The sequence below is a fragment of the Chrysochloris asiatica genome, unplaced genomic scaffold (genome assembly GCF_000296735.1).
Source record: "Chrysochloris asiatica unplaced genomic scaffold, ChrAsi1.0 scaffold00162, whole genome shotgun sequence".
NCBI lineage: Eukaryota > Metazoa > Chordata > Mammalia > Afrosoricida > Chrysochloridae > Chrysochloris > Chrysochloris asiatica.
The window spans coordinates 5,269,278-5,281,249 of record NW_006408680.1 but is presented as its reverse complement, the minus strand read 5'-3'; positions in this window follow the sequence as shown (position 1 = coordinate 5,281,249).

The following is an 11,972-nucleotide window of genomic DNA, read 5'->3' as shown; positions in this document are numbered from 1 at the left end:
CTGATCAGTAGGCAGTATTTTAATTCTTTGGGGGCAATAAGGTGTGGCGCTGTAGATTAATGCTCCAGACTGCAAAGCCATTTGAACTGCAAGGTTGGCAGTTTAAGCTTACCAGTTGCTCCTCAGAAACCCTGTACAGGGTAGCTATGGGTCAGACCTGACTGGACAGCATTTCACAACAAATAAAGCACTTAAGTTGCCCCCTTGTGGCTGCCAGCATCCCTGTGTGATGCTCAACAGCAGGAGACATTAATGAGCATCTACTACCTACCAGCCATACATCTGTGCAGCATGGCATAACTAGCAGGGAAAATCAACATAACCAGAGACTTCACAAGGGGAGTGGGAGCCACTGGGTGACACTTTCAGAGGGGGCGACACCAGATGACTGCTTATACAATATTTGTGCTGTGTTTCCACTGCAACCACCAGAGGGGTTGTCTGCCTCTCCTGCTGCCTTCCGCATCTGCCCAGTGGTGCTCTCCAAAGTGTCCCCATAGGCCCTGCATCCTGCAAAGCACAGAGCTGTGCTGTGATGGGCTTCTGGGTTCCCAAGGCAGAGGCGCACCCTGGCCCACACTCTGGTCCATGCTGGTGCTGGCTGGTGGTGGAGAAGGGGGTGTTTATGTGTGGGAGAGGACACCATGAGCTACCACACTGGGTGACACCAATTCTAGTGATACCAGGGAATGTAACCAGGGAAGTGTATCTGTGCACGTTTATACAATTTATATTTCATTTAGTTGTTGTTGTTAAGTAATGTTGAGTAGGTTCTGACTCATAGCAACCATGTATAGCATTTTCAAGGAACAGCTGGTTTGACCACCGACCTAGAGGTTGGCAGTCCATTGCTTATCTTACAGCACCATGTCACAGACCCATATTGTTGTTGTTGTTAAATGCCATAGAGTCAGTTCCAACTCATAGCAACTTTGTATAAGATTTCTGAGGAATGGCTGGTGGATTTGTGCCGTTGACCTTACAGTTGGCGGTCCAGTAACTGTTCTACAGACTCCATTTAGTTGATACAGGGCATTGAAATAATCCAGTTAATTGTTCTATAACCCAATTATTTCATCTATGTAAATGCCTCAAAAAACGTTCAGGACTAGCCACCTCTTCTGAGGGTACATTCCAAATAGTGGGTGTCGGACTCGAAATCTTGGTTGCGAGTTGGGCTGCGAACCTGAAAGTCAGCAGTTTGAAACTGCCAGCTGTTCCGCGGAAGAAAAGTGAGGCTTTCTGCTCCTGTAGAGATTTCCAGCCTCGGAACTCCTGTGTAGGGTCGCTATGGGCCGGAACCGACTCCACGGCACAGAGCCACCACAGCCACAGGCGTCTTAGTGTGGCCCTGTGGGATAAGGCACTGGACCACAAGGTTGATGGTTTGAACTCAACAGTCATGCCTGGGAAGCTCTCTGCAGGGTCGCTATGGGCCGGAACCAACTCCACGGAGGCACACCACCACCTCCACCTCCACCAGTCTAAACCATAATGGATTTTCTGTCTAAAACCAATTATGTTGCAAAAACTGGAGAAATTAAGAACGTTTCAATGCAAATTTATTCACTTTCATTAAAAAAAACAACCCTGCAAACAAACAAAATAGAATATCCTCACTTTCTTTGACGTTCTCTCGCCACCCCTCCCCACTTTGTGGTGCTGTAGAAGTAGCAAGCACTGGATGCTACCCACAAGGTCGTTGATTCAAATCCAAGTCGCTCCTCGGAAACCTACACCGGGTCACTGTGAATGGGAACTGACTTGATGGCCCTAACAACAGTCTAGGGTCTTTAGTAGGAGTCCTAGTGTGGCAGTGTAGGATAAGCAGTGGACTTCTAGTTGCAAAGTTGGCAGTTCAAACCTACTAGCTGCTCTGCAGGAGAAAAATGGGGTTTTCTGTTTCTATAAAGATTTACAGCCTTGGAAATCCTGAACAGGGTTGCTATGAGTCAGAATTGACATGACTGTGAGAGAGAAATAGATTTTAGTAAGCTTTTCAAACAACCCAGAAAACAGAAAAAATAAACCTGGTTGTTGGTTTAACAAAATGAATTTCTGTAGCTTGTTGGATGGATCTGACAGGATGTGGTAGATTTGTTGTTGTTAGTTGTCCCTTAGTCAGTGCTGACCCCTACTGACCTTAGTCAACCTCATACTCATTGCTACGTTTAAGCCCATTGCTGCTGCCACTCCTTGGGGGCCTTCCTCTTGCTCTCTGTCCCTCCACTTTACCAAGCATGATGCCCTGCGCCAGGGACAAGTCTCTCAGGTAATATGCCTGAAGTATGAGAGATGAAGTCTGGCCAGCCTGGCTTCTAAGGAGCACTCTGGCTGTACTTCTTCCAGCGCTGATGTGTTTGTCTTTTGGGCAGTCCATGGTACTTTTAATATTCTTCTTCAACACCGTACCTCAAATGTATCAATTCTTCTACAATCTGCCTTATTCGTTGTACAATTTTCACATGCATATGAGGCTACTGAAAATATCATGGCTTGGGTCAGGCACACTATAGTCCTCAAACTGATGTCTTTGTTCTTGAACACTTTAAATAGGTCCTGCACAGCAGATTTGCCTAATGCAATATACGTCATTAGGTTTTTTGACTGCTGCTTCCATGAGTGTTGATGGTTGTTCTGAACAAAATGAAGTCTTATACAATTTCAATCTTTTCTCCACTTATCTTGATATTATTTCTTGGTTCTGTTGTGGGGAGTTTTGTTTTCTTCACATTGAGGTACAACCGTACTAAACACTGTGGTCTTTGTGATCTTCATAAGTAAGGATTTTAAGTCCTCTTGGTTTTCAGCAAGCAAGGTTGTATCATCTGCATATCGCAGGTTGTTAATGAGTCTTCCTCCAATCCTGAGGCCTTTTTTTCCCCCATATAACCTAGCCTCTCAGATTCTTTTCTGAGCATGCAGACTGAAGAAGTATAATGAAACCACCCTGGCACACACTTTACCTAATTGTAAACCATTCAGTGTCCTCTTGTTCTGTTCAAACAATGGCCTCTTGGTCTATGTACAGGTTCCTCATGAGCACAGTTAAGTGTTCCAGAATACTCACTCTCCGCATTGTTGACCATAGTTCGTCATGTTCCACATAATTGAAAGTCTCTACAGGAGCTCTGGTAGCGTAGTGGTTACGAATCAGGCTGCGAACCTTAAGGTCAGCGGTTCGAAACTACCAGCTGCTCCGCGGGAGAAAGATGAGGCTTTCTACTCCCGTAAAGATTTACACCCTCGGAAACCCTGTACAGGGTCGCTATGGGTCGGACCCGACTCGATGGCACTTAACAACAACATAGTCAATAAAGCATAGGTAAATATCTTTCTGGTGTTCTCTGTTTCCAGCCAAGATCCTTTGGACATTAGCAATGATATCCCTCATTCCGTTTCCCATCTAAATCTGGTCTGACTCTCTGACTATGGAGCCATTTAAAAATTATCTTTAGCAAGATTTTACTTGCATGCGATTGCTACTAATGATATTGTCTTATGGTTTCCTCATTCTATTGGATCTTCTCTCTTTGGAATGGACACAAATATGGATCTCTTCCAATCAGTTGGCCAGGAAGCTGTCTTCCGTATGTCTGGGCATAGATAGACGAGTGAGTGCTTCCAGTGCTGACTTAGTTTGTTGAAAGATTTCAATTTGTGTTCCATTAATTTCCAGAGCTTGTTTTTTGCCAATACCTTCAGTGTACCTTGGATTTCTTCCTTCAGGATCATTGGCTCTTGATCACATGCTACCTCTTGAAATGGTAGATGAAAGGACATAAAATATTAATATGACAATCTGTAGTGCATTCCCAGTGTTTGTCACAGAATGACAAAGAATCAGTCTTGTTGTTTCAGAAGGAAAAGCGATGTCATATGACATTTGTGAACACCAGTGTTGCCTTTTTAGATGATTTGGGTTGGCTTTATTGAGGTTCAGTTTGTATGCAGTGAAACCCACCGATTTTGGAGGTCCATTTGGAATTGTTTGGAACAATATTTTTGATAAAAGTGCAGAAGTATGAGGCACACCCACATGTCATGTTCTAGAAGGTTCCAAGACCTGTGCCTGGACCAGGCTGTGAGCCTGAGGAAGCCACTTTCCTGATGAGGATTTCTGTGGCTGGATAAGAACGTGAGTGTGGAGTTGGGAAGGGAGAATGGGTATCACGTCTTCAGTCTGCTAAGCTGCATTAAGAGGGCTCCAGTGACCCAAACGGAAGTCACCCAGACCCTAATGCCAGCGTGGAGCAAGGGAACCCAAGTTGTCTCAGAAACTCGCTTTCCTTTTGAATGATCTGGGCATTTTTCCAGCTGGTTCTGTGAACCTCAGGTCAGATCCAGTGCCGCTGCTGTTGAGAAATGCCATCAAGTCAATTCTGACCCATAGAGACTCTGTATAGGGCTTCCGAGGAGCAGCTGGTGGGTTTGAACTACAGGTCTTTGGTTCACAGTCCAGTGTTCATCTTACAGCACCACATCAGGAGTCCCAAACTGGTTGGTGCTGGGAGCCTGGACAGAGGAGGGATGTGTCCCCATCCACACTGATCATCTCATGGTCCACCCCCTCAGGGGCTGTGATGAGTGAATCCTCGGGAGCCTAGATCAGGAAAGGATGGGCGAGGGATGGGGGGCTAGCATGTCAGTGGGGCCAGCTGAACAACAAACATTACATGGTAGGGAACAGCAGTGTGACGGTATGAGGTGTGACCAGGGGAAGTATGTACATGTGTGGAATTGTCAACAGAGCAGGAATCATGTTGGACTTTTGAGTTCACTCAGAGGCACCTCAGAAAAAAGGGCTGGCATCCTATTTCTAATAAATCATCCATTGAAAACCCTATAGTGTATAGTTCCACTCTGACACTTAGTCTCATATGATATTGCCAAGAGCTGAAATCGACTTCTAGGCAGCTGTTTTGCTTTGATTTTATAAATTATTAAAAGTTTTTGCAACTGACTATGTGCAGAACAGCTCCAGGAAGTGGGCCAGGAGGACTTCATGTGACCTCCTGAAGGTGGCCTGCCTCGTGTTCCATGGCTAGGACAGCTGCCCCAGCCCACTCCTTTGCTGCCCCAATACTTTGTACTGATTGCGGTTCCATACCTTTTTGTATTCTTGTCACATAAACGCAGAGTTCTCTGCTTCAAATATCTTTTCTTTGCTCCCTGTTCCTTTCTAGCAAACCGATTACAGTGTGTTATTAACTTAAAGACAAATGTCTCTTCTGATGTCATCACTGTCCTTTCTTGAGCTACATTCCTCTCTGGTTTGAACCCTGGGGAGGTAAGGACACAAACCAAGGGCTGTAAATTGCCTTTGGGGACACGGGGCATGAGAAAAGTTGACATCCCAGTGGGGATCAAGAACGTCAGACTGGATAATGGATACACCACTGAGAATTCCATGGAATCTTTCGTGGGTTTGAAGTATATTTTTAAGTTTTTCCTCCACTTCCTAGTTGCGATTGGGAATACTTTGGACTGTGCAGTAGTTCACACACACAAAAAAAATAAATAAAGGAAACACATATAAAAATGTGCAGCATTCAGCTTTATCACCAGCACTATAATCTGAATAAAGTTCAGTATTAAAAAAAAATGAGTTGTACTCATCTAATGATGATTTCTGATGATATTACCCCCAATAAGCCTGGTAATACCACCTTCCTTACCATGCACCAGAAAATAACTGGATTCACAGGACAGCTTCATGTCTGAGCTGAGGCGCCTCAGGAACTGACCCTCAGAGCTCAGAATCAGCTTACGCCACTCTCCTGATTCTTGCTGAATAGATTCTGTTTTTCAATTGCAATGTAAATTTTCTTCTGCTGTGTATGTGTGTGTGTGTGTGTGTGTGTGTGTGTGTGTGTGTGGACCAGACCACTACCAAGAAGGGAAACCCACCACCACTGAGTTCTTTTGAACTCCTAGCCACCCTCGAGGGCCTAGTAGAACTGCTCCCTAGAGTTTCCAAGACGGAATTTTTTAAAAAAATGTTTTATTGTGAATTGTGTGATAGTTTACATGGAAGAACATTAGCTTTACATTCATCCCATCATATGTTGTTTCATTGCTATGGTTACAATGTCCTCCATGCACCATCATCAACCAAAGGGTATACCCTGCAAGCCTGCCCCCCGGTTGTCAGCATACAGCCCCTCTCCCTCTCTGGGTCTAAAGTCCCCAGCCGCTCCATCTCTCCACATCATTGTCTCTGCCTCTGTCTCTGGTTTCACTGTTTCTCTGGGTCTAGAGTACCTAGCTGTTTCGTCTCTCCACATCATCACAAAGACTGAACCTTTAATGGGGCAGACAGCCTCCTCTTTCTCCTTGGGAGTGGCTGGTGGGTTTGAACTGCTGACCTTGAAGTTAGCTGCCCAATGCATAACCAATTCAGCCCCAGGACTCCCTACCAGGAAGGAGGACAAAATTGTACACTTTCTGCAACAGCAAGTAGGCTTGGTTACTGGAGCTCACAGTCCACGTCTGTAGGATGGAGTTTTGTGTTCACAACATTGTGGGAACAGAGACAGTCCCTGAGGGGTTGTCTGCTGGATTGCTAATTGGAAGGTGGTGTGTGTTTCTTGGAAGAGAGGCCCGGCTAGGCACAGCTGAAGAATCAGGCAAGCTCTAGAGAGCCCACTTCTACTCTGATGCTAACACATGTGGGGTTATCGGGGGTTGAAATCCACCTGATGACAACTGACCTTGTAAAATGGAAGGTGGCAGTCTCTGAACTGAGCGAGGTGTGTTGAATGACTTGATTTTCATAGATCTTTAGGAATTCCTCCTTCTAGTCCACTGAGCAATGGCCAGTTGGACTGTTCTGGTTTTATGTCTGACTTCGTTGTCATGACAGTAAAGTTGGGTAATGCTTTATCTTCTCAGACACTGCTTTCACTCTGGCCCTCTTGGGGAGGGTGGTAATGGACAAGGACCTGTATTTGAATTTTGTCTCATGTTTGTGGAACAAGGAGCGGCATTTTCATCACAATTCTTAACTAAGTCTCTGAAAACAGACTTTGTTGCTATTAGGTACCATGGAGTTGATTTGAATTCACAGCCACAGAGTGGGACTGCCCCATAGGGTTTTGTAGGGTGGTGGCTTTATGGGAGCTGAATTCTAAGCCCTTTTCCCTTAGAGTTGCTGAGGGGTTTCAAACCACCAACCTTTTGGTTATCCCACCAAGCACTAGTGGACCACCAGGACGCATTTAAAAGACACATGTTGTTGTTGCTATTAAGTGCCGTCGAGTCGGTTTCTACACATAGCGATCCTGTATAGGGTTTCCGAGGAGCAGCTGGTGAGCTTGAACCGCCGACCTTGCACTTCAAATGGCTTTGCAGTCTGCCACATTAACCCACAGCAGCACCCCAGGACTCCTTAAAAGACACATACACACTTTGTATTCTTAAGTGACTTAAAAATCCAGTAGTTAATGAATAATTTATTGTCAGATATTTATGCATTTATACATTTTCCTTCATCATCCAGATTAAGGAAAACAATGTTGTTTTGCATCGAACTGAAGTTTTGAAACACCCCTTTCTCATCTCCTCTAATACTGTATGCCACCAAGAAGTAGGCAGCAAGAATTTTATGTTAACTTCAAGTAGTAATTTTACTCCCAAATAAATTTATCTTTTAAGTTAAGGAAAGTTCTCTAAAAGCCTTAAACTAGCAACTATAGTAACAAAGCTGCATTTGAGAAACTAGATCAGCAGATGTTTGCTCTCTCTTGGGGTGATGGGGGCCATCGAGTTAAAGGAAACTATTGCTTTGCAAGTTCTGAATTTGTAATATGAAATGATAAATCATCACCCTTTTGCAGATGTTCAAAAGAAAATAGAGAGAGGTTAGCTGACCCTTCCCAAGAGCCAATGAGTGGAAGAGCCAGAAACCAGACAGACGGTAACTTCTCCACAGCCTCTCAGGATTACTGTGCGCCTTCCCAGAAATGTTCTGACAGCATTAACTGACGTTTTTGGATGTGTTGAGAACTGGCTACGTTAAGGACTCCAAAAAATGGGAGGTTGAGGTAAAGAGACTTTGAGAAAACAAAACTATGAAGTGGCTTCAAAAACATACTAGAAAACTTGCATGAAATTTTCATTCTGTTTTTCTACCAACTTTTTGAGGCACCTTTGTATTTTGATAAAATCTTTTGAGCCTTCATTTTATTGAAGATGTTCCAGAGCTCAGGAAGGTGGAAACGCTCTTTCTGCAAGAGGGTCCTGTCCCCCACTTTTTAGTGCTTTCTATAGACAAGCATGAGGTCCCAAAGCTGATCCTGCCAGCAGTGGTTGAAAAGTCCCTTGTGTCCACGTACGAGCACTTTTGCTGGCTCAGCTGTGTTGTGCACACACTGGATCACCTACGTGTAGACGTTCCAGCCAACGCCTTTGGAGACCAGATGGGCAGAGCAGTCAGCCAGACCCACCCCTTGGGAAGCCCACATGCATCTCACTGAAATCTGACCTTGTGAACATCCCTGTTGAGGGGCCTTTGTTCCCATGGTTGTGAGGGCACGTGGTATCCGAGTCTGGGGCTCCCATGGGGGGCTGTGGAGCCTCTGTGGTGTCAGTCACATTCCTGACTTCCCCAGGGGGCCTCCCATGTCACTTGCACATGAACTTGTTGTTACAGAAAGTGTGACTTCCTCTGTCACTTTGGTCAGCATAGTTCACGGTTCAGGAGCAGAGTCCCTGCCTTCTACACAGGAGACTCCGGTTCAATTCCTGGCCAATGCACTTCATGGGCAGCCACCATTTGTCTGTCAGTGGAGGCCTGCATGTTGCTATGTTTCAGTGGTGCCTCCTGACTAAGAGACTAGGAACAAAGACCTGGCAATCTACTTCTGAAAATCAGTGAATGAAAACTATAGCCATTTATGGGCCTGGTGCAGGACCAGGGGACAGTGTTCTGTTGTGTTGTGCATGGGTGACCACGGGCCCAGGGGATGAGAGCTCCACATCTGCATGTTTCCTCTTGGCTGTGAGACCACTTGCAGCTATTATGTTTTTAAGACGAATTAACCAATCATTTTTATTGTTTGTAGTCTACAGGTTATGAGCTAACCCTCCAAGGGGTCTTTGGTGACTGCTCCCTGAAATCAAACTGAGCAGATCACAACCCCTTAAATGATCAATCCTAATTTAAAATCTAGTCAACCCCACTTCCTTTAACATCTAAAAAAAAATAACAATTTCACTGTGGTAAAAATATATGTAACACAACATTTTCTAATTCCACATATTTCGTCTGTGCAATTAAGCAACACTGATTGACTTAATCCTGTAATCCATAATAGCTACAAGTATCTTCACTGACAGGAAAAGACCCCTTCTTGGACAGCAGACACCTCACAGTGACAGAAATAGTTGCTAAGCTTCATTTCTCTGGTTATGGACATAGAAGGAGGACCAGGGGTGGAAGGTAAAACCTGGAACACGGCTGTCAACCTGGGCCGAGGAAGACTTCAAGTGAGCTTGGAATGTGGCCACCGAGCATGGTTCCCAGGAGGCCACAAGTGCCATGGGCTAGAATATGCAGTCAAATTCATAATCATGGATTTGTGTGTGGGTGTAGAGATACAGGTGGACATACGAACACATGTATAGAGACATGTTCAATGAGGCCCATGTCCCATGTGCTCATTCATCATGCTCTTCAGTTGACCCTCACTCATGGAAATCCCATGTGTGTCAGAGCAGAACTGGGCTCTGTGCGGTTTCCACTGGTCCATGTTCAGAAGTACATCACCAGACTTTTCTTCCCAGGTGCCTCTTGGCTAACTCACACTGACAACCTTTTGGTTAGCAGTTGAGACTGTTAATCATTTGTACCACCTTCTCTTTCCCTCTTAATGCCTCACCATCCCTCAGCCTGGAGATCTAGGCTTAGCTGGCCTCGCCTGGCCTCACCTGGGCTCCAGTCTGCCAAGACCACCTCGTCTGTGTCAGCGTTTCCAAAGTTGTTTGTGAGTCCTTAGTATCCCCAGTAACCTTCTAAATGGCCCTGGGTTTCAGAGCTCAGCTAGTGAAACATTTTGGATTACAGCTGTTTTACATTTGGAAATGTTAGACTGACATATTCACAGAAATCTGGTCGTATTCTGAAACATTGCTACATTCCCCAGTGTTAGAGGAGTGCTCCCAGAATCACATTCATTTGTAAATAAATGCAAACTTTGGCTAGCAGACTTCTGTTTTATGCTTTATTTACAGTATCTGTGGATCATGCTCTATTGCTTATGAAATTTGCATATCTTAGTAGTTTTTTTTCTTTATACCTGTATTACGAATTTACACACACACAGAGAATTCTTGACTCAAGCACTGGAATCCTGAGTTAACTCCGTTTGCTCATATAAACCGTGCAATTCCGAAGGTACCCTGAGAGGAAGTAGTGATGAGGTTCCAGTGTAACCATGGATAACGATGGGCATGTGGGGTGATTTCAGACAAGCAGCTAAAAACAGAAACCCTCTGATAGGGACTAGGATATGAGTGAATTTCTGAAACATGTACTTTATCAATGATCTGTTAACTTCTTCTAGACCTTAATACAGTTCTGTTTTTAAGGAGGGTATTGGTGGTCTTTAAAGGGGGTGTTGGTGACTCTGTGGTAGAATTCTTGCCTTCCTGTACCATCCCAGGAACCTCAAGCTCAGCTACCACCCACCTCTCATGGGGACTTGTGTGTTGCTGTGATGATCAGTAGGTTTCAGTTAAGCTTCCAGACTAGGATGGACGAGGACGAAAGTTGAGGCAATCTCCTTCTGGTGTGGTGCTGTGGGTTAATGTGCTGGACTGCAAAGTCGGTTTGAACCACAAGGTCAGCTGTTCAAACTCACCAGTTGCTCCTTGGAAACCTTACACAAGGTCACTATGGTTCGGAACCGATGTGACGGCACTTAACAACAACAACAATTGGATACGTTAACTGGGCAGAGTAGGATGGGTTCTAGTCTCATCTGAGTGGTGTCCTATAAAAAAAAAGAGACACAGAGACAGGGAGACAGAAAGAAGATGGAGGCGGAGGTTGGAGTCTACAACACAAGGTTGGGTGTCTACAACCCAAAGAACAACAAGGTCTGGCAGGGACCAGCATCGGTCAGAAGAGGCTAGGAAGAATCCTATTCTAGATCCCTCAGAAGGATCATGCCCTGCTGATAACCTGAATTCAGACGCCTAGCCTCTAGAATGATGTAGACAGATGGTATATCGATCCATCAATCTAATCAAGGAGCTGCCACTCGGAGGCATCACGTCAGCATCCCAGTGAAGACCTGAGTATCCCATGCTCCAGTCTGTTTCCCAACACTCCCAGGCTCCCATTACAGGGAAAGGGGGTCCTCCAAATGTCCTCATCAGGGAGGAGAGTAAAAGTAGCTTTCTGATGACACAGATAATACTAGAAAAGAGTTTTTATAACTCAAAGTGGTTTATCTCAGTGATCCCTGAGCATGCTGACTGACATACCTGTTCATGAAGAGATGACATAGAATAATGGAGTTTTCACATTGAGTTCAAGACTCTTTGAAGAGACCAATGTGCACTAATGTCTGGAACCTGAGATCAGATGATTTTCTTACTCATCAGAATTGATGAGGTGGGATTGGGTATGTTGTAAGCCATGCAACATTGAGATACACTTTACAAATTCAGATAAGTCGGTTTTCTGTTTTCCTCCAATATCAAGCACTGGATATGTGCATTGTCCGAGGCTGCCAAGGCCAGGAAAGATGTCCTAACAGAGCAACTGTCCCACGATTTCTGGGCCCGTGTCCTAGCTGCCTATGAGGTGGGACTTCATGTCAGGAGAATGAAGGGGGAGGAAAGCAAGGCCATTTGTGGAAACTGCTCAGTTTCCAACCTCAGCTGAGTATGGGTCCTCTGCTGTCAGTATTGCTATTTGCATAGTAATTGTTGTTGTTGTTGTTGATAAGTACTTTGAAGTTAGT